The 26,689-nt window shown below is 40.9% G+C and overlaps 1 protein-coding gene across 1 annotated transcript in view; it reads right to left on the bottom strand.

Moving 5' to 3' along the window:
* The window catches only part of sema4ba (sema domain, immunoglobulin domain (Ig), transmembrane domain (TM) and short cytoplasmic domain, (semaphorin) 4Ba), a 65,799-nt gene extending 43,079 nt beyond the window's left edge, over nt 1–22,720 (bottom strand). The window contains exon 1 of the mRNA XM_047350389.1: nt 22,546–22,720. The gene's annotated coding sequence lies outside the window, so the exon portion shown is untranslated. The remainder of the gene's footprint in view (nt 1–22,545) is intronic.
* Between the last annotated feature and the right edge of the window lie 3,969 nt (nt 22,721–26,689).

Here is a 26,689-nt window from a genome sequence, read left to right as displayed (position 1 = left end):
AAAAGACTCAGACCAGACATTTTTCCACATAGTCCAGATACAAGCCTACAACAAAACTCCAGTTTTGCATTTCTCCAAACCACTAGAATACATGCTGTTTGATAGGTGCTGCAAACTTAAACATCTTGTTCAACTCAGAAGGTGGATTTACAATGAAGCTACATATTTACAAATTACTCTTAGATTATCAGGAAACTTAAATGATGCTGAAAGATTAGCTAAAGATCAGTTGAGATGGTGTTGTTGATTTCATCTGCTAAAACGACTCAAGATTATGTAAAAACAGAAAAGAAATATGTCCAAGAAAGATTTCTGAGAGATGATCAGTATTAGATCAGGGAATTACCTGTTCATTCAGGCCTATGTTACAAGATTCATGTTTAGTCTTCATTCATTTATGGCACCCTATCTAAAATTATACATATGGGAACTCTTCATAGCCTCATTTTGATTTATGATGCCCCTGAGCTCAAACAAATGCAGAATAAGCATAGCTAGAAAGAGTCTTGAAATTCCTAACCCTTTAAAAGAGATTAATCTAAGTAGACACTTTCCAGATGGTATGCAGAGCTTGGAAAGACAGCAAGAGAACTTATATGTCCACGACTTTTTGTACAAGCAGTTGCAAAACAAAAAAAAAACATATGGGATAATCATCCTTTTTCTGCACGAGCATAAATGAAATGCAAATTCTTTTTAGAGCACGAAGTTTAGAATTATTCTAATCAAGTTCTTCTGTCTATGGTGTCTTTGTTTGGCATATTGCCCGCTTAAGAATATATTTGTGGGGGTCAGTCTGTCCCTAGTATGAGTCGCCTGAAAGTGGGCAGCTGCACCCCACATGAAGTGACCTCACTTAGTAAAGATCAATAGCCGGCTGCACATTCCTCAGTCCAAGTCCTCAGCAGTCACTCAAGCCTTGGTATCCCAGTCATCCAAACCACTTTAGGATTTCTTTAGAAAAGTGATGCTTGGGTTAAATTCCAGTTATTAACGTCAAGCATCCTAGACAACCAATTCTGACCCTTGGGGGCAATGTATCTGCCCAGAGGGCGGAGTGGGGGGGGGGTTCTCCAGCTCATTTCACTCATGAGCTTGAGGACATGCTAAAGATGAAGTCAAGGTTTGCACCAAGTACAAAATCCATAAAAACAAAAAGTTTTCAAATATCAGCACCTTAAACAACAATTTAAAAACCATACAGCTACCGCTGCTACGACCAGACTTTCAATTTATGTTGTTTAGTAAAAACAGAAAAAAAACAATACATTTAATTTTTTGTTGGAGCTGCATGGTTTATTAAAGGATGTAGTGTCAATATGCATTCAATATTTACTTAGAAGTAGAAAAACTCCAACTGTTAAATAGCAAATAATTCATTAAAGGGTTCATAGAAGTGGCCATTCTAAGTGGGAAAGGCTTAAACGGGGACATCAAAATCCAACATGGCTGCCTTGCATATATGAATTAACATTTGTTACCATAGAAACACACACAAAAGTACCAAAAACTGGTACCGTTGAGTACCGATACTGATTCCCAGGTACCAGGCATTGGTACCGTATCGGTTCAATGTGAAAGGTACCCATCCCTAGCCACAGTAGAGATCATTTCTCACTATCTTTCATGCATACAATACTAAACAACCTCCTACAGTCAACAGGTTGCTATAGTACTTAAAAGAGCAAAATTCTGAGAAATAAACAGGTATTACCTTGTATTGCTAATACTAATTAGTTGGGTTACTGAGCAAATCAGTTAGCATATCCCACTGGTTTTATCATTGCAAAGTATGTATCTCCCAGACCCAAGTTCCAACTTAAAAGGTAAATACAACACAGAAAAAGCACATTTTCCGAATTCACTTCACTTCATACTGGAAGTCCTTCAACTTTTCCCCACCGCTCTTCTCTTTTGTGAGTTTTCTTGAGAAGGAAATATAAATATGCCTGAACAACTCCTATTTTTCTGGCAGCTGTTTTTAGTAGTTCTTGTACAAACCTTGCAAACTAATGATATCAAAATTTCTTCTGGAGACAGCCCAGATACCACTTGCAGTGTCTGTACCACATTTTGAGAACCATGGTGAAAATGCACCATATAGCTGAGTTTAGCTCTACAGTTTAGTTGTTTGTGATTCAGAATTTCGTTTCCTTTTGAGCCAACTCTTTAAAAGGCCTGGACAGCAAGATTATGGGCCTCACTGACCTCTTTGCTGGATGATTTAATGGCTGACTGACTGCAGTATTTAACCAGACAAGCATAATAAAAGGATTAGCAAACTATCAGATGACAGAGTTCAATGTTCTTGACTGCAGGTACAGTACAGATTTGAGCAGTCACACATTTTGCTAACAACTGTGCAGATTATATAAATTACTTCATTCCAGATAAATGCAGAAGAAGAGTAACGCTGTTTAACACTGGCTTCTGAACTTAAGGATGCTCAGTGAATGTCCCTGTGTGTTTCAAAAGGAAACCCTTATCAGTGTTTTCTCCAGATGAAATCAGAGTCCTGACATGTTAAAACTGTATCCTGGCCACTAAAGTTGGATGCCTGTATGTGGAGTTGAAGTGAAGTGTCATAAGAAAGCTAAGCAACCACATTGTGAAGATAGAGGCACGTAGCATGTTTTTCAACATCTTCTCTCACTTTCTTAATTTTAGGTAATTGTGTGCTACAAATAAACTGTCAAATAACCTGCTGAACTATGAAATATTAGGAACTAGAGATGCACCCACAAATTGGCTGTTGGTCACAATTAGATCTGACTTTTACGCTTGACTTCCCTGACCGGTTGAAACCTACAAATAAAGTATTTTTTCTGATTATAGCACACGCCATACATAGTCACTACCAGGTCCCACTGACAACACTTGGAGTGGAAGTTGGCAACGAGTGAAGAAGACACACTGAGCTAAATTTAAACTCATCAAGCTGGATAAGGAAATGTTGAAAGCCCTTTGGAAATCTCACAGCTAAGGCAATAATCCACATACATACATACATACATACATACATACAGTACAGACCAAAAGTTTGGACACACCTTCTCATTCAAAGAGTTTTCTTTATTTTCATGACTATGAATATTGTAGCTTCACACTGAAGGCATCAAAACTATGAATTAACACATGTGGAATTATATACTGAACAAAAAAGCGTGAAACAACTGAAAATATGTCTTATGTGAGGAGATGGCGCCGCAGATGGTCGCCTCGGCGTGTTGGTGCGCATTGTTTTGTTCTGTTTTTTGCTTTAAAACGGTCTTCTGTGATGGTACCCGGAGCTCTCTCACCAGAGAAGAACTCATGAACATCAGGGCTACTACACCAGAGGAGTTATTTCCCACTTTTCTGCCTACTGCTCTGGAATTTTTGGACATTCTGGTCAAAGGTGCGCTCACCTTTGTTCACGCGGTGAAACGCCGGAAGAGAGGGAAACGGGCTGGGGTGCTGGTACGTCTTCGCCAGCGTGGACTACGAACACCGTTACCTGGAATATTTCTCTCTAACGTGCGCTCACTTCCCAACAAAATGGAGGAACTACAACTGTTGTTGGGGAAAAACAGGGACTTTTATTCATCGGCAGTTTTGTGCTTCACGGAGACGTGGCTGTGTGGATTAATACCGGACTCTGCGCTGCAGCTGGCAGGATTCCAGCTCTACAGAGCGGACAGAGACACGGAACTCTCCGGCAAAGCGAAAGGTGGAGGAATCTGTTTTTACCTCAACAGTGGTTGGTGCAACGACGTGACAGTGATTCAACAGCACTGTTCTCCATACCTGGAATCCTTCATCATAAACTGTAAGCCTTTCTATTCCCCCCGTGAGTTCGCTTCGTTCATCCTGGTCGGTGTTTACATCCCGCCGCAAGCTAACGTGCAGGTCGCACAGCGCATGCTCGCCGACCAGATACTGAGTGTGGAGCGGACCAACCCGGACTCCTTAGTAATCGTCGTTGGCGACTTTAACAAAGGTAATCTCACCCACGAACTCCCCAAATACAGACAGTTTATAAAATGTCCGACCAGAGAGGACAACATTCTGGATCACTGTTACACCACCATCAGAGACGCTTATCACGCCGTCCCACGTGCTGCACTGGGCCAATCCGACCACATCATGGTCCACCTGATTCCTGCATACAGGCAGAAACTAAAGCTCTGCAAACCTGTTGTGAGGACGACAAGGAAGTGGAGCAGTGAGGCTGTGGAGAATCTCCAGGCGTGTTTAGGCTGTACAGACTGGGATGTGTTCAGGACTACTACCAAAAGTCTGGACGAGTACACAGAGGCTGTGACTTCCTACATCAGCTTCTGTGAGGACAGCTGTGTACCATCATACACCAGGGTGAGTTACAACAACGACAAACCCTGGTTCACAGCTAAACTCAGAAGGTTAAGACTGGATAAGGAAGAGGCCTTCAGGAGTGGGGACAAAGACATATACAGAGAGGCTAAGTACAAGTTTGGCAAGGCAGTGAAAGAGGCCAAACGACTGTACTCTGAGAAGCTCCAAAACCAGTTCTCAGCCAACGACTCTGCGTCTGTCTGGAAAGGGCTCAAGCAAATCACCAACTACAAGCCGAAAGCCCCCCACTCCATCAACGACCGACGCCTCGCCAACGACCTGAACGAGTTCTACTGCCGCTTTGAAAGACAAAGGGACAGTCCTGCAACCATCTCCCACGACGCCCCCCAACAGCTGCAGCCACAATCCACCACCCCCACCTCCCCAACCTCAAGAGGGGCCTTGGCACCTCCAACCCCCACCCTGAAGTTCCCCCCCACCAGCCCCCTACCCACGCCGAGGACGGCTCTTTCCATCCAGGAGAGGGACGTCAACAAACTCTTCAGGAGACAGAACCCCCGGAAAGCTGCTGGTCCGGATTCTGTCTCACCAGCCAGCCTGAAGCACTGCGCTGATCAGCTGTCTCCAGTCTTCACAGACATTTTTAACACCTCACTGGAGACATGTCATGTGCCAGCCTGCTTCAAGTCCTCCACCATCGTCCCTGTTCCCAAGAAGCCAAGGACCACAGGGCTTAATGACTTCAGACCCGTCGCCCTGACCTCTGTGGTGATGAAGTCCTTTGAGCGCCTTGTGCTCTCACACCTAAAAGACATCACCGACCCCCTCCTTGACCCCCTGCAGTTTGCCTACAGAGCCAACAGGTCTGTAGATGATGCAGTCAACCTAGCCCTTCACTTCATCCTCCGGCACCTGGACTCCACAGGAACCTACGCCAGGATCCTGTTTGTGGATTTCAGCTCTGCCTTCAACACCATCGTCCCAGTTCTGCTACAGGAGAAGCTCTCCCAGCTGAGTGTGCCCGACTCCACCTGCAGGTGGATCACTGACTTCCTGACAGGAAGCAGCGCGTGAGGCTGGGGAAGCACGTCTCTGACTCCCTGACCATCAGCACCGGTTCCCCCCAAGGCTGTATTCTCTCTCCTCTGCTCTTCTCCCTGTACACCAACAGCTGCACCTCCAGTCACCAGTCTGTCAAGCTTCTGAAGTTTGCGGACGACACCACCCTGATCGGACTCATCTCTGATGGTGATGAGTCTGCGTACAGATGGGAGGTGGACCATCTGTTGGACTGGTGCAGCCAGAACAACCTTGAGCTCAACGCTCTAAAGACAGTGGAGATGGTTGTGAACTTCAGGCAGAACCCAGCCCCACCTGCCCCCGTCACCCTCTGTGACTCCACAATTGACACTGTGGAATCTTTCCGCTTCCTGGGAACCATCATCTCCCAGGATCTCAAGTGGGAGCCAAACATCAGCTCCCTCATCAAGAAAGCCCAGCAGAGGATGTTCTTCCTGCGGCAGCTGAAGAAATTCAACCTGCCAAAGACTATGATGGTGCACTTCTACACAGCCATCATTGAGTCCATCCTCACCTCCTCCATCACCATCTGGTACGCCGCTGCTACAGCCAAGGATAAGGGCAGGCTGCAGCGTGTCATTCGGTCTGCTGAGAAGGTGATTGGCTGCAGTCTACTGTCGCTCCAGGAACTGTACACCTCCAGGACCCTGAAGCGGGCCGGGAAGATTCTGGCTGATCCCTCCCACCCTGGTCACAGACTCTTTGAGACTCTCCCCTCTGGCAGGAGGCTGCGGTCCATCCGGACCAAAACCTCACGCCACAAGAACAGTTTTTTCCCATCTGCCACCAGCCTGGTTAACAAAGCCCGGAAACCACCTTGACACTCTCCCTTTCCCCCACACCCCCCCTTTTTTTGCTGACAGGACACCTGTAACCCGCAACTCTATGCGTTACATTAACGCTCAGCTTGGACTCCTGCTTTACTTGCACTGCTTTACTTGCACAATGATCACCTGCACTGTTGTATTGCTCTTGCATCTTATACTGCTCTATATTTACTCTCACTCACTTAAAACTGTGCACATATATTTATATTATATTGTAGATATGTTTATACTGTTTAATTTGTACTGTATTGCACCAACTACGCCAAAACAAATTCCTTGTATGTCCAAAAACGTACTTGGCAATAAAGCTTTTCTGATTCTGATTCTGATTCTGATTATATTCTAGGTTCTTCAAAGTAGCCACCTTTTGCTTTCATTACTGCTCCGCACACTCTTGGCATTCTGTTGATGAGCTTCAAGAGGTAGTCACCTGAAATGGTTTTCCAACAGTCTTGAAGGAGTTCCCAGAGATACTTAGCACTTGTTGAGCCTTTTGGCTTCACTCTGCGGTCCAGCTCACCCCAAACCATCTCGATTGGATTCAGGTCCGGTGACTGTGGAGGCCAGGTCATATGGTGCAGCACCCCATCACTCTCCTTCTTGGTCAAATAGCCCTTACACAGCCTGGAGGGCTGTCCATTCCTTATGTTCTTTAACCCAAACATGTCTCTTCTGCTTGTTACCTGTCCTCAGCAGTGGTTTCCTAGCAGCTATTTTACCATGAAGGCCTGATTCACATAGTCTCCTCTTAACAGTTGTTCTAGAGATGTGTTTGCTGCTAGAACTCTGTGTGGCATTGACCTGTTCTCTAATCTGAGCTGCTGTTAACCTGCAATTTCTGAGGCTGCTGACTCGGATGAATTTATTGTCCGCAGCAGAGGTGACTCTTGGTCTTCCTTTCCTGGGGCGGTCCTCATGTGAGCCAGTTTCTTTGTAGCACCTGATGGTTTTTGCGACTGCACTTGGGGACACTTTCAAAGTTTTCCCAATCGTTCGGACTGACTGACCTTCATTTCTTAAAGTAATGATGGCCACTCGTTTTTCTTTACTTAGCTGCTTTTTTATTGCCATAATACAAATTCTAACAGTCTATTCAGTTGGACTATCAGCTGTGTACTGTATCCACCTCCTGCACAATACAACTGATGGTCCCAACCCCATTTATAAGGCTTGAAATCCCACTTATTAAACCTGACAGGGCACACCTGTGAAGTGAAAACCATTTCAGGTGACTACCTCTTGAAGCTCATCAACATACACACATACATACATACACACATACATACATACATACATACATACATACATACATACAGGTCCTTCTCAAAATATTAGCATATTGTGATAAAGTTCATTAATTTCCATAATGCCATGATGAAAATTTAACATTCATATATTTTAGATTCATTGCACACTAACTGAAATATTTCAGGTCTTTTATTGTCTTAATATGGATGATTTTGGCATACAGCTCATGAAAACCCAAAATTCCTATCTCACAAAATTAGCATATTATTAAAAGGGTCTCTAAACGAGCTATGAACCTAATCACCTGAATCAACGAGTTAACTCTAAACAACTGCAAAAGATTCATGAGGCCTTTAAAACTCCCAGCCTGGTTCATCACTCAAAACCCCAATCCTGGGTAAGACTGCCGACCTGACTGCTGTCCAGAAGGCCACTATTGACACCCTCAATCAAGCGGGTAAGACACAGAAAGAAATTTCTGAACTAATAGGCTGTTCCCAGAGTGCTGTATCAAGGCACTTCAGTGGGAAGTCTGTGGGAAGGAAAAAATGTGGCAGAAAACACTGCACAACGAGAAGAGGTGACCGGACCCTGAGGAAGATTGTGGAGAAGGGCCGATTCCAGACCTTGGGGAACCTGCGGAAGCAGTGGACTGAGTCTGGAGTAGAAACATCCAGAGCCACCGTGCACAGGCGTGTGCAGGAAATGGGCTACAGGTGCCGCATTCCCCAGGTCAAGCCACTTTTGAACCAGAAACAGCGGCAGAAGCGCCTGACCTGGGCTACAGAGAAGCAGCCCTGGACTGTTGCTCAGTGGTCCAAAGTACTTTTTTCGGATGAAAGCAAATTCTGCATGTCATTCGGAAATCAAGGTGCCAGAGTCTGGAGGAAGACTGGGGAGAAGGAAATGCCAAAATGCCAGAAGTCCAGTGTCAAGTACCCACAGTCAGTGATGGTCTGGGGTGCCGTGTCAGCTGCTGGTGTTCGTCCACTGTGTTTTATCAAGGGCAGGGTCAATGCAGCTAGCTATCAGGAGATTTTGGAGCACTTCATGCTTCCATCTGCTGAAAAGCTTTATGGAGATGAAGATTTCATTTTTCAGCACAACCTGGCACCTGCTCACAGTGCCAAAACCACTGGTAAATGGTTTACTGACCGTGGTATCACTGTGCTCAATTGGCCTGCCAACTCTCCTGACCTGAACCCCATATAGAATCTGTGGGATATTGTGAAGAGAACGTTGAGAGACTCAAGACCCAACACTCTGGATGAGCTAAAGGCAGCTATCGAAGCATCCTGGGCCTCCATAAGACCTCAGCAGTGCCACAGGCTGATTGCCTCCATGCCACGCCGCATTGAAGCAGTCATTTCTGCCAAAGGATTCCCGACCAAGTATTGAGTGCATAACTGTACATGATTATTTGAAGGTTGACGTTTTTTGTATTAAAAACACTTTTCTTTTATTGGTCGGATGAAATATGCTAATTTTGTGAGATAGGAATTTTGGGTTTTCATGAGCTGTATGCCAAAATCATCCGTATTAAGACAATAAAATACCTGAAATATTTCAGTTAGTGTGCAATGAATCTAAAATATATGAATGTTAGATTTTCATCATGACATTATGGAAAATAATGAACTTTATCACAATATGCTAATATTTTGAGAAGGACCTGTACATACATACATACATACAGGAACTTGTGTTAGTAATACTAACCCCCTAAGTGCTCTAAATGCTGATACAGTGCCTTGCTAAAGTATTCGGCCCCCTTGAACTAGTCAACCTCTTGCCACATTTTCAGGCTTCAAACATAAAGATATAAAATTCTAATTTTTTGTGAAGAATCAACAACAAGTGGGACACAATTGTGAAGTGGTATGAAATTTATTGGATGTGTCAAACTTTGTTAACAGACAAAAAACTGAAAAGTGGGGCGTGCAATATTATTTGGCCCCCTTGCGTTAATACTTTGTAGCGCCACCCTTTGCTGCAATTACAGCTGCAATTCGCTTGGGGTATGTCTCTATCAGTTTTCACATCAAGAGACTGAAATTCTTGCCCATTCTTCCTTGCAAAACAGCTCGAGCTCAGTGAGGTTGGATGGAAAGCGTTTGTGAACAGCAGTCTTCAGCTCTTTTCACAGATTCTCGATTGGATTCAGGTCTGGACTTTGACTTGGCCATTCCAACACCTGGATACGTTTATTTGTGAACCATTCCATTGTAGATTTGGCTTTATGTTTTTGATCATTGTCTTGTTGGAAGATAAATCTCCGTCCCAGTCTCAGGTCTCTTGCAGACTCCAACAGGTTTTCTTCCAGAATGGTCCTGTATTTGGCCCCATCCATCTTCCCATCAATTTTGACCATCTTCCCTGTCCCTGCTGACAAAAAGCAAGCCCAAACCATGATGCTGCCACCACCATGTTTGACAGTGGGGATGGTGTGTTCAGGGTGATGAGCTGTGTTGCTTTTATGCCAAACATATCGTTTTGCATTGTGGCCAAACAGTTCAATTTTGGTTTCATCTGACCAGAGCACCTTCTTCCACATGTTTGGTGTGTCTCCCAGGTGGCTTGTGGCAAACATTAAACGATATTTTTTATGGATATCTTTGAGAAATGGCTTTCTTCTTGCCACTCTTCCATAAAGGCCAGATTTGTGCAGTGTATGACTGATTGTTGTCTTATGGACAGACTCTCCCACCTCAGCTGTAGATCTCTGCAGTTCATCCAGAGTGATCATGGGCCTCTTGGCTGCATCTCTGATCAGTCTTCTCTTTGTTCGAGATTAAAGTTTAGAGGGGCGGCCGGGTCTTGGTAGATTTGCAGTGGTCTGATACTCCTTCCATTTCAATATGATTGCTTGCACAGTTCTCCTTGGGATGTTTAAAGCTTGGGAAATCTTTTTGTATCCAAATCCGGCTTTAAACTTCTCCACAACACTATCTCGGACCTGCCTGGTGTGTTCCTTGGTCTTCATGATGATCTCTGCGCTTTGAACAGAACCCTGAGACTATCACAGAGCAGGTGCATTTATACGGAGACTTGATTACACACAGGTGGATTCTATTTATCATCATCAGTCATTTAGGACAACATTGGATCCTTCAGAGATCATCACTGAACTTCTGGAGTGAGTTTGCTGCACTGAAAGTAAAGGGGCCGAATAATATTGCACGCCCCACTTTTAAGTTTTTTATTTGTTAAAACAATTTGACACATCCAATAAATTTCATTCCACTTCATGATTGTGTCCCACTTGTTGTTGATTCTTCAAAAATAATTTGAATTTTATATCTTTATGTTTGAAGCCTGTAATGTGGCAAGAGGTTGACCAGTTCAAGGGGCCCGAGTACTTTCGCAAGGCACTGTATAAGATGCCAAAGAAAGTTTAACAGGTCAACTCTGTAATAATTTTGTGTTTAAAAAAATGTTTGACCAAACCTGCAGAGCTGTGTAATGCTGACTGCTCTCTCTTAGACAGACCTAGTGTGATGTTGCCTCTGATCCTAATATAAATAAATATGATCAAGACAGAAAGGCTTCAAAAGGGCCCTGTTTAGTTGGATGTCATTGAAAAAACAGGCCTGTGATGCGGTACACTTTACATTTTTAGGTGAGAAAATGCTTTAATTTGATTTGTTAAAGAGAAAATGAGATATGCTGTTATGCGATTTAGTTGAGTCTTATTTATAGCTTTCTCTTTCAGAATCGGCTAAAACCTCAGGTCAGAGCTCCAGAAAATTGGTAATTGGAAATTGGGATACTATTCTGTTCTCAGATGTACAGAAAAGTATATATGCATCCATGATAAGCCTTTTTCAATTTTACTCACAATATTAAAAAAATGTTGTTTAAAAGTGGTGACATTAGTCATAATATGTAGACAAGTTGTTACCAAAAGAATTCAAGTCTCTTGCTAACAAACACCCACTGTGTTTATCTTTCTCAAAGTTCTATTTCCATAAAGCCCAAGAGGGTGCTCTTCAGATTTATCTCTGTAAATAATAAGATGAATTTCTGGCATCATTCTAATGTCAAACAACAGGACAGGGGATCTATGGTTTGACCCTGGAGAAAGGACAGAATAAATAGTTTTTTTGGGGGATTTTAAGACAATGTAGGAAACTAGAAAGGTTTTTTTTTTTTGCTGCATCAAGAACGTTGTTCTGTAAAAAGAATATTTAAAAAAGGCTAATTATTCTTCATCACTGTGTTGCTGGAAAGATTTTATTTTTGTTCGTCACCAAAGCCAGTGAGACCCCACTGACCCAAGCAGGTCTTATCAGATGCAACATATCAACAGTGTTATGTCCTTTGAGCTTAAACTTCACCTGCATGCCGAGCAGCTCCTTCCTTTGCAGATGTCTGCAGGTCTCGCCAGCACATATCTGACTGTTTCTTGCACAGCACAGAATCTGGTGGATAGCTGCCAGAAGGAAAGCAGAGATGCATACCGATCTGAGCCCTGCAGCCACACTACACTGTACACAAAAAGTGCTGAAAGAGGCCAAAGGATGTCTTGTTCGCTGTGTCTTAATATATCACATCTTCAATCCAATCTGATGAATTATTCAGAAAGAGCTATCTGCTGTACCTCTCACCTAAAACATCTGCCCTGCCAGCTGATCTGCCAGGTCCGCCTTGCTGCCTGCACCCCCACAGGAAGCTTTTAGTCCGGCTGCCATCCTGTGGTGTGCTTCCCTTTTATCCCCCCTCCTCTATCTCTATATACATGTTTTGGACTTCAGGAATAAAGCATCCAAGAAAAGGAGATCAGGTTACTGTGTCAACAAACAGAATCAGTGTGCACAAAGCTTTTAAAGGAAGGACAGTAGGTTTGCTACTGCTCAAATATCTCTTTTTTTCAGAGGTAATGCAAGCACGCCAAAAACTACCTCAGATAAACTGAAAATACAAAGAATAGAAAACTGATGTCATAGACATTGACAGCTCAAGTAGAATTACAGGCAACAATTTTCACATTGCTTCTTAAATGTGGTTTAATCACATTCCCCTGGGCTTTTAAAGTTGTACTCGGCAATATTTTAAGGTTTTCTCAACACTTTCTTTGGAGTTTTTTTTTTCAGTCAAACATCTGGCCATTTTCAGAAGATAACCTGTTGGGACGACTGTGGCATGGTGGTAACAGTAGTTGTCTGGCAGGTTGTGAGTTTGATTTCAGCTTCCCCACACCACATGTTGCTATAACCTTGGTGTGCAATGTACAACCACAAGGGACACGAACTGTGTGACTGGTTGTGAGTTTGGCTGGCACTGAGATGTGTCCTGTTAAAGCACTTTGAGCGATCAGTGTGACCATGGATGCTTGATTGTGTTAGAAAATGTGGGAACAGAGGTATTGTATATTTTCTCTATAAGAATACAAAATAAAATGTTACAGCTTCAAGAAATTGCAAACCCAACGTTCAAGTGTACAGTTGTGGTTTATTCTTTATAAATACAATATGCAGTTTGTGAATACGATTTCATTTCTATGAGAATACGAATTTACATCACTAACTTGGCGTCACATGATCTCAGGCTGGTTGGTGGAGCACAGAGTTAGTTGATTCGCGTTGCGCATGCGCTGTCACACTCCTCACCGCCAGTAAACGTAGTGCCGGGATTGGATGATGGAAAAAGGTAATGGGAGATAATTCAGTCTAAAAGGATTATTTGGAACACAGTGGAGATAGGGGGGAAATCAAGAGTATTATAAATAAATTGTTGTTCTTATTTTTATGAAATACAAAACTAAAAGATAGAATATAGTGTGTGGAGTTATACAATGATGTACAGTAGGTGGCGGCATGCACCTCTGAATTTGTTGCGTACCGCCAGCAGAAGAAGAAGAAGCAGCAGCACTAGCGCCAAGATGATGGACCAAGACCATATATTAACGACATTAAGACATATATAAACCTTTTAACATTACCTGGCTTTGTACCATAGTTTCTTGGTCCGTCATCTTAGCGCTAGTGCTGCTGCTTCTTATTATTATTCTGCTGGCGGTACGCAACAAATTCAGAGGTGCGTACCGCCACCTAATGTACATCAACTCCACCCACTATATTCTATCTTTTAGTTATGTATTTCATAAAAATAAGAACAATGTTTTATTTATAACACTCTTGATTTCCCCATCTCCCCTCTGTTCCTAATATTCCTTTTAGACTGAATTATCTCCCATTACCATTTTTCCGTCATCCAATCCCAGCACTACGTTTACTGGCAATGAGGAGTGTGACAGCGCATGCGCAACGGGAATCGACTAACTCTGTGCTCCACCAACCAGCCTGAGATCACGTGATGCTAAGTCGCTGAGGTAAATTTGTATTTTCATAGAAAATAAATTGTATTTACAAACTGTTATAGCATATTGTATTCATAAAGAATAAACCATAACTGTAAACTTGAACTTTGTGTTTGTAATTTCTTGAAGCTGTAACATTTTATTTTGTATTCTTATTGAGAAAATATGTAATACCTCTTTTGGATTTTCCTTATGCACAACTATTGACTAATATGCACACATTTCAGTCTTTACATACACATTGTTTTTGACAGCATTATTACCCCATAGTTGGCAAAATCTTGTGGTTGCTTAGAGGTATAGAGAATCTTCTTTTTGTGCCAGAGATACTTAGTTTAAAGCTTGATAGGAATTGTTATTTTTGTTTTGCTGTGTTGGTCGTCTCCTGAGTAATAAGCACATTTAAAGAGTTTACAGCTAGATTTCGGTCGAAATAATCCTTGGGATTTTGTGAGTGGTGATGACACCTGCACATGTTCGCATCTCCACTCTGTTGTAGATCAGTCACAGATCTGAGCCTCCAGCAGCCTACACCAACAGTGCTCAAAAGGTTTTCCACTACATGTTATCAGAGTTACTGTGTGTGAGAGATATTCAGCATGGTGATAACACTCAAAGCTGATTCAGATTTTGTTCATTTTGTGTTGTCCGACTGAAAAGATAACATTGAGATGAAGCCACTTTTAATTACAAATCAGACTGTGGTATAACCACAGTCTGATTTGGATCGAACCAACTAAAAGGTGAAGAAAAGTGATACGTAAGTTCAGTCCATTTACCAAAAATCCTTCTATTTGAAATATGTAATAAGACTGCAACATGTTAGCATTTCCAGTCTGAATGACAACCTAATAGAAAAGTAAAGTGGTGTAATATATTACAGTACAGACCAAAGGTTTGGGCACACCTTCTCATTCAAAGAGTTTTCTTTATTTTCATGACTATGAATATTGTAGCTTCACACTGAAGGCATCAAAACTATGAATTAACACATGTGGAATTATATACTGAACAAACAAGTGTGAAACAGCTGAAAATATGTCTTATATTCTAGGTTCTTCAAAGTAGCCACCTTTTTCTTTGATTACTGGTCCACACACTCTTGGCATTCTGTTGATGAGCTTCAAGAGGTCGTCACCTGAAATGGTTTTCCAACAGTCTTGAAGGAGTTCCCAGAGATGCCTAGCACTTGTTGGCCCTTTTGGCTTCACTCTGCGGTCCAGCTCACCCCAAACCATCTCAATTGGGTTCAGGTCCGGTGACTGTGGAGGCCAGGTCATCTGGCGCAGCACCCATCACTCTCCTTCTTGGTCAAATAGCCCTTACACAGCCTGGAGGTGTGTTTGGGGTCATTGTCCTGTTGGAAAATAAATGATGGTCCAACTAAACGCAAACCGGATGGAATGGCATGCCGCTCCAAGATGCTGTGGTAGCCATGCTTGTTCAGTATGCCTTAAATTGTGAATAAATCCCCAACTGTGTCACCAGCAAAGCAACCCCACACCATCACACCTCATCCTCCATGCTTCACGGTGGGAACCAGGTATGTAGAGTCCATCTGTTCACCTCTTCTGCGCCGCACAAAGACACGGTGGTTGGAACCAAAGATCTCAAACTTGGACTCATCAGACCAAAGCACAGATTTCCACTGGTCTAGTGTCCATTCCTTGTGTTCTTTAGCCCAAACAAGTCTCTTCTGCTTATTGCCTGTCCTCAGCAGTGGTTTCCTAGCACCTATTTTACCATGAAGGCCTGATTCACACAGTCCCCTCTTAACAGTTGTTCTAGAGATGTGTCTGCTGCTAGAACTCTGTGTGGCATTGACCTGTTCTCTAATCTGAGCTGCTGTTAACCTGCGATTTCTGAGGCTGGTGACTCGGATGAACTTATCGTCCGCAGCAGAGGTGACTCTTGGTCTTCCTTTCCTGGGGCGGTCCTCATGTGAGCCAGTTTCTTTGTAGCGCTTGATGATTTTTGCGACTGCACTTGGGGACACTTTCAAAGTTTTCCCAATTGTTCGGACTGGCTGACCTTCATTTCTTAAAGTAATGATGGCCACTCGTTTTTCTTTACTTAGCTGCTTTTTTCTTGCCATAATACAAATTCAGTATATTCAGTAGGACTATCAGTTTTGTACTGTATCCACCTCCTGCACAACACAACTGATGGTCCCAACCCCATTTATATGTCTTGAAATCCCACTTATTAAACCTGACAGGGCACACCTGTGAAGTGAAAACCATTTCAGGTGACTACCTCTTGAAGCTCATCAACAGAATGTCAAGAGTGTGCAGAGCAGTGATCAAAGCAAAAGGTGGCTACTTTGAAGAACCTAGAATATAAGACATATTTTCAGTTGTTTCACGCTTTTTTGTTCAGTATATAATTCCACATGTGTTAATTGATAGTTTTGATGCCTTCAGTGTGAAGCAACAATATTCATAGTCATGAAAATAAAGAAAACTCTTTGAATGAGAAGGTGTGTCCAAACATTTGGTCTGTACTGTACAACAATTTAAGTAAACACAATTTTATAACTTTTTTTAATTGTCTTACTTTTCAATCAGTATGAAAAGACTCCGAAATTAAACGCTCCAAAAATAACAAATTTTAAGTTGGATCTTTGAGCACTTTTTTATGAGCCGTCGGTCACAAAGATACAATGTGTTTTCATTTCTTTAGTTGTATTAATGACTTTGTGATTAAACAAGGGTATTCCCAGAGTTTTTAGCTGCAAACCTGTCATACAGTAGATGATCAGTTTTAATGAAGGTACGCTGAAAGATATATCATAGAATATTGAATCTTTCTGAAAGACATGACTTTTAGACTCTTTTTGTCATGATTGTCGGTTAAGGGAAGAACCCAAGTGCAGATGTAACTGACAGCGGAGCTCTTAATGGGTTAAAAAAAGGAGAACTCACAAAATGTCAAGGCACAAGGAGAACTAGGCATACAGCATTTGTAGAAAAAGGGAATAATGAAGGAAAAGGCGGCTTAACCGAAGGATCCGGGGAGGAACCAAAAGAACCAATGAGCTTACTGAGGCAGGGGTGGAAAATGACGAGATAATCAGGGGTAAATGTGAAGCAGCTGAGGCAGAGTGAGGGCAGAGAAGCTAAGGGAGGGAGACTAATTAACCAGAATAGAGCTGAACAGAAACACAAAGAAACTATCAGACCAAGGAAAAAACTCTAACAGAGGTCTAACAGAAATAGGTCCAAATGTAAATAGAACACAACGCAAGAATAATCTAAGAAACCAAACACAATGAAATGAACTAAAATGGCAACACCTTAGAGAACATAAACAACGGAGAACAACAATGGAATGCTGCAGAAAAAAGAAACACAAAAATTCAAACACTTAATGATCATAACACTTTTGTCCTCCAATTTTTCTTAAAAAGGTTACCAAAAAAAATTTGACTTCTTGGAAGTTATGTTTAGTGTAATTAGATGTGTGTTAGATCTGATCCCAGGTACAGCTCAGGTTCCCAATTACTCAATTTTTAAATGATCTTGGTCCCTAAACTAAACTTCCTATACTTGTGGTTGGTGTACTACTACCAATGATTATGCCAGCTTAATGCCTGGTTTTGAGTGGCCTATTTTTAACAAGCAATGCCTGTTTTTGTGTGCAGGGTTTTACTGAACCATATCAGTTTGTTCACATAATTTGTCAGTTGTTGCAAATACTTGACAACAGTTGTTGCTGCCAAGGGTTATACAACCAGTTATTAGTTTAGGGGGCAACTCCAGCTTCATCTCAGTAAATAGGAATATATGTTCCAATGAGGCTTGTCAGTCAGATTAAAAGTACCTTTTGAAAATAACATTTAGGCAGGTATAAAACATACTTCTCATAAAGCCCACATTGCTACACAAACATTTATTTTTTTGGTCTGATGTAATATCCTGATCCTGACTCATTGTGTTTTCGTTAGCTATAAGCTGAAAATCATTATAATTAACAGAAATAAAAGCTTTGAACAGTTTGTGTGTAATTAATCCAGATAATTTGCTTCACTTTCTGACTTGAGTGACTGAAAAAAATGAACTTTTCAATAATATTATTTATTGAGATGCACCTGTACTTTTTCATAAAAGTCAAAGTTGGGTCTGACAGCTTTATTTCCCCTAATAAATGACACCATGATTTACTCATGTTATCTTTGGCTGAAATAAAAATTTGTTTTATCTGAAACATCCCAAAGTCACAAAATGATGAAAAACGAAAGAAATCTGTAAAGGAACAATTACTTTTTCATAGCAATCTCCTGTCTCCATCATGTCTCTAAAACTTTCAACATCAACAGGGAAAGGTTAGTAACGGACCACATGCAAATTCTTCAAAACATCAGGTGCATTTTATCTGTATTATCAAAAAAAATCTCCTATATTGACAAATACTTGACTCAAGTGAGCAGGGTTTGTAATGGTTTAAAAGGTGAACAGGAACCTTCCATTTCCCTACCGGATTTTATCAAAGCATCATATTACTGGCGTAGTACTGGCCTCACACATAGTCTTTCATCTTTCTTTTATCATCATTCATATGTTTCAGCAGTGTTCCAAACAGCCCTAACCCCAAGTTTAAAAAGCTGCTGTGCTTCAACAAGAAACGGCAGAACAGCTTGTTTAAACCGGACCAATTAGATGTGTGTGATCAGAGGGCGACGGCAGGAATGTCTTTAAAGGGTCAGCAGCACCATTAGCAGAGTAAAGGGCACAACCTGGAATGCTCGGAGATATCAAATCACTGAGGCAGGGGGGAGGGAGGTGGTGCGGGATGCTAAACTGGGATCAGTTTGAGACTCATTCAGTGATCACAAGCACTCCTGGTACTCCTGTCTGAAAGAACACAGACATACACAGCCACTAACAACAACAACGTGATGAACATTTGCTGCATCATATTAAAGCTCCAATCAGGAGTGAAGCCATAGATATCATTTTGAAGAATTGATATTAAATAGGAGGAATAATATGACTGATAAACATACTTATTGAAAAGATAATTCTCCTACCATGATACAAAAAAAAAAAACGTTTGCGAAAATTAAAATAAACTACAGCAAGGTTTTTTAATGCACAGCTGACATGCAACAACAACAAAGCGCTTTTTGTGACGTATGCGGTGCGTGTTTCACAAGGGGCAGAAGGCAGTTTGGAAACACTACAGGAACGCAGGGATCTGGCAGGGATCTGGCCAAGTTCCACGTCTCCAGTCATTTCCCACATCATGGCACAACACTAGCCTGGGAATACACAGAAAAAACCGCTGTGCTCCCTGAATGAATGTTTGCAGAGTTCCCATAAGTGAACACGCAGTAACAGGACTCCCTGAAGGCCTGTGTTTAACCTTTGGGTTACAAGTGCCTGGCCACTCCACACCACGCCCCTCCCAGAGATCTTAACCCTTTTCTGGCTCTTCTTCATAAGGGTAAGAAAAAATAGAGGAAGTTAGATAATATCAAACAAAATGAACAAGAGATAACAAACAAGATCAGAATAACTTTCCTTTACACAGTATGTAAGAAGTTGAAGGAATTTATTTTAATATGCTCACCAAAAATAGAGCAATGTAGACTAACTACAGAAATAATTCAAGTATTTTACACTTACTTTGTCTATCTTAAAACTTTGTTTTGAAGATGCGGACGGAAGCTAACAAACGTTTACCAGAAAGTATTCTGAACCGTGAGCCGCCTATCTGAATGTAGTTGATCACCACTGAAAATATTATGCAAAACTGACAGAAAGACATATATTATATTATATTATATTATATTATATTATATTATATACAGTGGAGCAGTGGTTTTCAGCCACAAGGTACTGAGAAAGAGCCCTGCCTGCACTAGATACAAAGTCCTTTCATGCACCTATACACATACACTCAATAAGGTCACAGTGTACACAATAAATACCAACATACATAAACAATCAGACTCCTTAACAAGAACAGCCTTTGCTTCAATTACATTATATTTACATACATTTTTATGTTCTTTTTTGTACTTTTTCCCTTCAACACAAGAAATAGAAAAGAAAATCACAAAGTCATAAAACAGAAATTGAAAACCTAGTATTTATTAAATCTTAGAGATACACATTTGAAGCCAGGCGAGTTGCTTACACTTATTTAATTATCTGTAACAAGTTTACTTTTACTTCAAGCTTGATCACAGAACGTTGATTCTATAAGTAAATTTCATTTCGGAAATTCCTGCATTGAGTAAGTTTCAAAGCAGAATCACAGAATTGTAGGTGTCTGTAGAAGTGACTAACAGCATGTCATAAATTATATATATTTTTTGTGAAGTCTGGTTTGACCTATTGATATAACAGACACCACATTTTTCCTGACAGCATCGTGCACGCGGTTCATTGTCAAGGCCGCCGGCAGTAACCAGAATGCAAATGCCAGCTGTTTTCTTTGTGGATCAAACCAAAAAAAACAGTGGAGCCAAGGTCAGCGCAGACAAGCATTTTTCTAGCAGTAAAAACATGAATCTCCATATGTGAGGCCATCCAAGAAAAACTCTGGTCCACAAATGTGATATTGCAGCTGATTAGACAGGCTTTTGGTAGGGTGATCAAGTTTTTTTGATCATTCACTAGAGGACAGAGACAGATTTTTCTCTTGGGAAAATGAAGGAGATAAAACCATAATGTGTTTTGCTTATTGCTAAACCACTTGGCTTCTTGATCTTGAGGTATAGACTGATGTCGGTTTGACACTAGAAGGCTGTTTTTATCATTATTCAAAGTTTAAAAAGAAGGCTTAGCAGAAATAAAACCTGAGATCAGCTTTTCACAGTTGCCACATATGCAACTAAGGAAAACATAAGAATGCAGCTTGAAACCATCACAGAGAGAAATTTGCTAATTCATACATTTTGTATCTTACACATACAAAGATGCAAAAGAAAAGTCTAAGGGTTTCCAAATGCATCAGCATATTATTTCCACTTACAGCGCATTGCCTTGCTGAACTGTTTCTCATTTTGTCACAGTACAACCACAAAATTCATGGTATTTTATTAGAATTTGTATGTTTTAGACCAAATCAATGTAGTGCACTACATTGTTAAAGTGAAGAACTTTATCCTGGATAAAAACTGTTAGAGGCCATGGATGATTTTAAACTGGGGTAGGAAGTTCACCTTCCAGCAGGACAATGACCCTATTCATACAGTTAAAGTAACAATTAAATGGTTTAGATTAAGTCAGTCAGTCATTTTCTACCGCTTCTTCCATAGTGGGTCGCGGGGAAGCTGGTGTCTATCTCCAGCAGTCTATGGGCGGGAGGCAGGATACACCCTGGAGAGGTTGCCATCGCAATAGGTTAAGTCATGTTTACATTAAAATACTGTTGCCATAGTTTAGATATAAATCCAACTGAAGATTTGTGGCAACGATAGTAAACCGATGTTCCCAGATGCTTTTAGTACAATCTGATTAAGCTTGAGGTATTTTGCAAAGAATGGCCGAAGATGTCAGTGTGTAGATGAGCAAAGCTGGTATAGACATTCCCATAAATAACTGCAGTTTGCTACAAAGCTGGTTCTGCAAAGATTTAACTCAGGAAAGCTGAGTTTAAAGGCATGCCACGTTTTAGGCATTTATTTAATAAACTATTGAAAACCATGTAGGCCTACTGTATACTTTGTCTTCCAATTCACAATTGTGCACTACTTTGTGTTTGTTTATAACGTAAAACATTGTAAAATACATTGAAGTACAAGAGCTCCAAATCTTTTATTGGTTCCTGATAGTAAATCTTTACTGGCACATAGCTCTTGCGAAAGAGCGTGAGATCTTTCAAAGGTCATGCTGTTTTATTCTTAAAAGTAAGCAAACTGAACATATAAAAATCATAAATTGACCTTAATGACTTGACAGATGTTTCCATTTATGGTACCTATCCATTAGCGGTCACCCGCACTTCTGGCAAGTTTACAGCATCAATGTTGATTGCGCTGCCAGCAGTGTGTGTGGGTGACAGATTTGAATTTCACACAAAAGCACCTGAGGATTCTGTGTTGTTCATGCATCACTTCATAAAGCCGTATTCAGTTTCATACCACAAAATAAAGTACACCAGTCTCATTTCGCTGGCCTTCATACCTCAAAAATCAAAAGCTGTTCAGTATATCCTGTCTTGCTTTGGTTCGTAAGATGTTCTACACTCCTTAAGAGGGAGAGGGAGAGGATGTTAGTGCATTTGCTGCCACATTCAGTAACTCATAACAGAAGAGAAGGCCCTTTGCAGACACAGACTTAGTCCTGATGAGCTGTTGTGCCAAAGACACTCACACACAAGGCATCAAGCCTTAAATATATATAACACACCCTTTTGAATTGCTGTGATTCTTGAGAATGTAAGTTAAAGACCAACATTAAGTAATGATCTTCCCTAAACCCACATGCAAGCTCACCCACCTATAGATGCTTGCATTCAGAGTGAGTATTTAATGACCGCCACCACTTGCCATGCTATCACCTTACGAATAAAGACTCACTGGAGAGGGCTGCAGGGTGTATTCTCTCCCCTCACACCCACTTTTCCTTTTCAAAAAGAGAAACCAACAATAACCCCAACACAGTGTGGGTCGTGAAGATTTTATAACTCTTCAGCAGGGCTATCCTGGCATCGCAGTAACCAGAACTGCAGCATCAATGATTCATGCAGCTGAGGCACTGAACAGTTAATGAACAGAAAGGCAGTGTCTATAACAGTATTACTTACGCTCTGTATCAGCCAGGCGTGAAACCAAAACTCTCTTTCACATCTCAAACAGGCTTTCCTTCTGGAGGTGGCAACATAAAAAAAGACAGACTAATTCCTCAGCAGGCAAAGTGTCAAAGAAGAATCCACAGGAAGAGCGGATCTGAAGCTCTGTTAGAGGACAGCTGTGCGTCCACAGGTCCTTCTGTCTCTCTCTCTCTGACAGCGTGTGGTACTACAGCCTTCATCTGTCTGACTGTGGAGCTCCTCCCATCACTTACTCAGAAAGAGAGGGAGGGAGGGACAGAGGACTTGGGAGAAACAGTAAAGAGTTTGATAACTTCTCAGTCTTTCATATTCATGTACTTATATTTTTACTTATGTAACAAACATTGTGTAGCTGTCAGGACCAAGGAAAACCTTTAAATAAAAATTGCAGCTATATAAGTTATATCAAAATAAATGAAGAGCTAGGTTGTGTATTAACATATACTATGAAAACTTTACTTGCTTTATCTTGTGTTTTCAATTGCATCTATGAGCAAAACAATAAAACCACCATCCTGGGCTGGTGTTTAGCTCCAGCTGTCCATCGGCGAGAGGCAGGGTACACCCTGGACGAGTAGTCTATCAAAGGGCAACACAAAGACAAACGGGACGGATTCACACCTAACCCAAATTAGAAACGGGAAGTGTTTGTGTTTGCTCTCTTGCTTTCGGAAGACAAATTTTATGATTGGCTCCAAGTGTTAAAATAGTGACTTTATTTAAATTATTATAATTTGTTTTTTCATGGACAGCCTTTGATGATATATGATGGATGGTGGAGGAGGTGTTGTGAAGGAGGGGCTGCATAAGGGACAGCCATGGTTTGCTGAACTGATCAATTGAGGATGCACGAAGTGTAGTGTGCTTGCAGATGAGCACTTGGCAGCACTACCTGAGGATGCTGCACGAAACAATTACATTTCTGCATTTTTCTGCAAATAATTCGCCCCCTGCATAGCGGGATGGATTATTCGCCTAGCATGTACACCGGCAGATAAGGGATTTTGGTGTTTTTGTTTGAGACCATCTCCATAACAACGCAAACTAGCAGGTCTTCAGCTAAGATCTTTCTGTTGAGACGACAAAGAACGTGTTTCCTGTGAAACCTATTATGATATCAATGCTGTGTTGAGCGTCTGGTTTAAAACCTGATGCAGTAATGAATGTAGCAGAGACCACCAGCACTTAACGGCCAGTACAACAGTTGGTTACCATCGTGACTGAACGTGGACTGATGGACGTTACTGATGTATAAAGAGTTACACTGACTTCTTAGTCAGCAACCCTAATACATCTGAAGGAAAACTTCATTAATATTCTCTGGACAAGAGAAAATAAGTTTATTTTTATTATACAGTACATTCATTTTATTATACAGCATATTCTTCATATATGAACTGATAATGAAGAATACCTTACTTGTGGCACTTAACCTATGTTTCTGGACTTGCAGATCTTAGATATTCCTTGCAAGGGCTTTGAATTTGGACCTTCTTGCTGTGAAACAACAGTGCTAACACTTTTAGCAAGCAATGCATTAAAACAAATTCTGATAAACATGCTACAGCTCAGCAATAACTGTTTTAATGTTACTTTTTCACATATTTTACCAACCTAAATTTAGATGCGCTCTCAAGTACAGTCTCTGAGATGGGGGGTCTCAGACGGGGACTCCTCCCCCACCCCGCCGGGCATGCTACGAAAACACCAAAGTGTTGAGCTGAACCTTCACTCAGTAACACAATGGGATGTACAGGTCCCAATAACAAAGGACCAATATGCAAAACTCGGTGTTATAGACCTCAGAAGAGATCTGGTGTCTATGCCCCAAGGCTGAAAATAATGCATTTTAATTCACATCCTTTAAATATATTTAGCCAAAGTTTATTTCAAACCTAGGCGAAAGCAATAATTGTCCAGACAACAACACACAAGGATAGTCATATAGTTGAGCAGACTTTAAAGCTGTTAAAGTATGTGTTTAACAAGCACATCTGTGACAAAACACATTATGTAATGTTAGGAGTCACAAGATCAACTAATCATCAGTGAGCATGCTCCTGCAAGACAAACACCCCTACAAAGATCAAACATACCCTCCGAGTGGATGATTTTTCTTTCTTTTATCTCTCCTAGATTTAAGCTCTGACTGCAGGTGTTTGCCCGTCAGCCAGATGTTAGCATCGTTACGAAGTCTAACTTTAATTACTTTAATTACAGTTACTTCAAGAAGCTAGAGAGAGCCAGAAATGTAGAACAAAATTAGTATGATGAGAGAGAAATTCAATGTTGCTACAACTCCAGCATAGGGCCTAGCAAGTCTGTTTTGATTACTGTTAAACTTTAAATCTGTCTTCTGAGAAAGAGGCCAATAAATACATTCAGTACATAAATATGTTTATTTTATTAAACAGCAACATGTGTAACCTTTCTACAGCTGGGTTCTATTTACCTTGTAAGTCAGGACCCAGCTCTAGGAATAACTTCACGCCCAACTCTAACAGATTTCCAGTTATGGGGTATGCCGATATCAATGTTTTTTCAAAATGTCCTGCATTTAAACACTGGAGAGCAACATGTCAGCTAATAGGGATTTTACAGTAACTTGTGTGCAAGAGATAATTATATACAAATAAATGATGAGATACAAATCATAAGAAGTGACAGAAGGTTGTATTTTACAGCAGGTATCCGCACTTTCTATAAATGTGACAGCCATATTGGATTTTGAGGTTTTGGGTGATAAACTTGCTTCAGTGGCCAATTTGGTTGTTTTTTCCACACTGGAACTTCAAACACACATTAACTGACAATGTGATAATTTGAAACTTAAAAAAAACATTTTGAAATTCAGTCAAACTGATTAGAAAACCATCGTTGTGCAAAAAAACAACAAAGACATTTATGATGTGCATAGTAACAGCATTATAGATACCAATGTACCTTCTAATTATAACCTAACCAATTTTAGCATTTCCCTTCTCAGAAGCCCAAAAACAACACATATTTTGTTGCAATTGTTCAAATATTGTTTGACTGTAGAAATTTGACGAAGATTGTTTACATATTTGTTTCTGCATTGGGAACATTCTTTCCATTTTTCATGTTAATTTCCACAAACACAGAAGCAACAATCCCATTTAAACTTTATCATAAAATCTGCAGCTCAGATTAACAGTTGTTGACACATTAAAACAGATGCAATTTCACAGTCAAAGCCTCTTATTTCAAACTATTTTAAAAGTCCAGGTATCCTGTAACTCGACACAGAAGTCCTTTAAATCAGATGATGCCCTGTGTGAAGCCTGGAAACAAAGTACCTCTTAAGAAACTCCGACAAGGACAATTTTTAGGACATGGCACTGAAAGAACAACAGATGTGATGCAATAGAGTCTCAGAGGAGGCCCTCTTAGTAATTGTTAAGGGAACAGTCAGCTCAAAAGAACTATATACTGCTTAATGTTTTATCAACTCATATTAAACAGCAACCTATTAAAACACTCTTTAATGTGTCACAAATAATTTTCTAAATATTCTGTAAAGACGTGTGAATGGAGAAATAATTTATGTCTGTAGATTATGGATAACATGCTAATGAAATATACAGCAGAGTGCTATGAATGTCTTCATAGAGTTCTTAAGAAACTTCACATGTCCACTCCAAAATTGTTTCCTGGGTAAACAGAGAGAAGTGTAAGATAGCAGGGTGTTGAGACAGGAGTGCCTCTTTCTAAAATAGCAGATGCTAATTATACACTTTAGGCAACTGCTAAGGAGGAAGACATGAAGCCAAGTTTGAGGTGTTGGAAGTCTGTATGCTGGCTCCGTGTTTCTGTACAAACTCTAAAACCACACCGAGGATACTCAATGGATGGCTTTTTTTAAAGCCGGTATCAGACATATTCCACCCCCTCTGTGAAACTGCTGACACACCTATGGTTGAAGGGAACCACCTGCTGCTGCCCTGCAGAGCTCCTGTTGTAAAAGATCCATAAGACATAAGGTACTCCTGCGGCACACTTTCCAAACACATCTTTAAATATTCAGTATGCTCTCAAAATGTCACTTTTAATAGTCAAAGCTTCCTTTGAGTTATAAGGTTAACCCACAAGTTAT

The sequence above is a fragment of the Girardinichthys multiradiatus genome, chromosome 2 (genome assembly GCF_021462225.1).
Source record: "Girardinichthys multiradiatus isolate DD_20200921_A chromosome 2, DD_fGirMul_XY1, whole genome shotgun sequence".
NCBI lineage: Eukaryota > Metazoa > Chordata > Actinopteri > Cyprinodontiformes > Goodeidae > Girardinichthys > Girardinichthys multiradiatus.
Note: the sequence above shows the minus strand (reverse complement) of the source record. Positions and strands in the feature narration are given on the sequence as shown.